Below are 2850 nucleotides of genomic sequence, written 5' to 3'. Positions count from 1 at the left end.
TACAGTAAGAGTGATTAAGATGTGGAAGAGTGATTAAGATGCATTGCCACAGGAAGTCGTTATGGCAAACTCTATACCTGCATTTAAAGGGGGCTTAGATGCTTTCCTTGCGTTGAAAGACATCCATGGCTACAATTACTAGGTAATGCCTAATGATGTTGATCCAGGGATTTTATCTGATTGCCATCTGGAGTCGGGAAGGAATTTTTCCTTTTAGGGGCTAATTGGACCATGCCTTGTAAGGGTTTTTTCGCCTTCCTCTGGATCAACAGGGATATGTGAGGGAGCAGGCTGGTGTTGTACTTTATACTGGTTGAACTCGATGGACGTATGTCTTTTTTCAACCAAAATAACTATGTAACTATGTAACTTCTGTGCAGGATGTCAGAATAGCCTCTCGGAGCTGCTGTCTGGATGTAAACTGCCTCCCACCCTCATATATCTTTTCCTTTAGGATGCTCCAAAGGTTCTCATTATAGGGGAGGATGAGGGCCACACTATAAGTTTCTCTTCTTTTATGCTGATAGCAGCCTAAGATGCAGAGGTATTCCTTGCAGCATGAGCTGGTGCATTGTCATGCATGAAAATGATTTTGTCACAAAAAGTACGCTTCTTCTTTAAGTACCGAGAAAGAGAGTCGCTAGTCAGAAACTCCACATACGTTTCAGAAGTCATTTTTCACCGTCAGGGTCCCGAAAGGGGCTGACCAGCTCTCTCACCATGATTCCGACCAGGGGCGTAACTAGACATCACTGGGCACTACTGTGAAACTTTGGATGGGGCCCCCTGCGAAACTTTGGATGGGGCCCCCCACCCCTCTCGCTTTCTGCACAGGAAAACTGAGGACCAATGTGTTTTCCCCATGTAGATAAAAACACCTAGACTTAAAGTGAACCTTAAGCCAGAAAAATAAAATGGGTTTTACTCACCTGGGGCTTCTACCAGCTCCCTGCAGCAATCCTGTGCCCTCGCAGCCACTCGCTAATCCTCTGGGCCCCTGCTGTCAGCTAGTTTCGTTTTTGCCGACAGGCCCGTCAGGACTGGCCATGCATAGCTTTTTCTGCATTCCCGACTGTAATTAGCGCTATTGCGGGCCGCAACGTGTACAAAATACGCAGTAGTGCTAATTACAGTCGGGAATGCGGAAAAAGCTACGCCTGGCCAGTCCTGACGGGCCTGTCGGCAAAAACGAAACTAGCTGGCAGTGGGGGACCAGAGGATTAGTGAGTGGCTGCAAAGGGCACAGGATTGCTGCAGGGAGCTGGTAGAAGCCCCAGGTGAGTAAAACTCATTTTTTTTTCTGGCTTAAGTGTCTCTTTAAGGGCTCTTTCACACTAGAGGCTGCGGTAGAAAAGGCTGAAAGTCAGCCTTTTGCTTAACGCCAATACATAGCGTTTTCAAAGCCTTTTCAAAGCCTTTTGAAAGAGTTTTACAGCTCATATGAAAACGTCCTTTTTTTTTTCTTCTATAAAAATAAGTGAACAAGTTAGCTGTAAAACGCTTTGAAAACGCTGAAGTTGGCGTTTTCCATTGACTATCATTGAAACGCCAACAGCCAACTTCGGCTGTAAACAGCCCTGAAAAAGCTCCTGGGAGCGTTGAAACGCAACGCTCCAAAACGCCGAGTTAGATGTGAAAGGTAAAATGAAAGTCTATGGACTTTCTTTTACCTAGCAAAACGCCAACTTCGGCCGTGGCGTTAAAACGCCGAAAAATCCCTCTGGTGTGAAAGGGCCCTAAAGGAAATGTCAGGCAGTCTATGCTACAATAGGATTGAGGAGTCACTGACCAATATTACGACCTCCATGTGGTATGAGGGTTTACCTACACAATCTGCTTAGGGCTCTTTCACACTAGAGCCCTTTTTCTGCGTTTCAACGCAAAGTTGTAACTTTGCGTTAACCAAGGTAAAATTAAAGTCCGTACACTTTCATTTTACCTTTCACACCCAACGCTGTGTTTCGATGCATTGCGGTACGACGCACCCGAGAGCTTTTTATCGTCGGGAGCCAGCGGTTTCCTGTCGGGTGAATTAATAGCTACCGCAGCTGAATGCCGCTGAATGCATATCGGCGACATGCCGCAGGCTATTCAACGCATGCAGGAAGCGGCTCCTGCACGCGTTGGTAGATGTGAAAGAGCCCTGAGAGTATTCAATATGTTGGCCCTCATACTACATAGAGGTGGTTAACTTGGCCAATAAAAATTGGATGTGTGTAGAAGGCTTTAATATATGCAATACTCTTCAGATTGGCCAAAAGATGGTAAAATTGGCCAATTATTAGCCAATCCTAGTTGAATGTGTGTACCAGGCTTTAGTCTCAGCCAGACAAATATCTGTTTTCATCACATACTAAACAAGAGTAACAATAATCCATGGGCTGTTCTATAGAGCAGCTCTGTTTCCTCTTACTGCGCTCTGTATAAATCACCCTTATGTTTTCTACGCACAGCCATTTGTTTTACCAGATTTGTATTTTTAGCGAAGATTATTTTGCCCTGAATATTTTAGCTACTAATTCAGATTCACTGAGCCAAACTAGTCAACAAAATTAAACACTGAGAGCGAAGCTGAAAAGTAAAATATCTAGCTTGCAGGTGATGTTACAGAAACATCCAGCATCTATTCAGCTAAATTATAGGAAAATGAAGTGCAACTAAGCATATAATTTAGATTACTAAGTGGCATGCCATTGATTTATTACTGTATACCGAGTGTCATTTTTAAAGTGATATTGAAATTTGTTTTCTGCCTCTCACTCTGCAGTGTATAATATTGTCAGACGCTGTGTAAAACATTGCCATTTTCTCTCCACAGTGTATTTTTATGTTGTTTAAAGGGCACTTTAT

Source organism: Hyperolius riggenbachi, chromosome 1 (assembly GCF_040937935.1).
Source record: "Hyperolius riggenbachi isolate aHypRig1 chromosome 1, aHypRig1.pri, whole genome shotgun sequence".
NCBI classification, from domain to species: Eukaryota; Metazoa; Chordata; class Amphibia; order Anura; family Hyperoliidae; genus Hyperolius; species Hyperolius riggenbachi.
The sequence above is the reverse complement of the archived record's forward strand: the minus strand, read 5'-3'. Positions refer to the sequence as shown.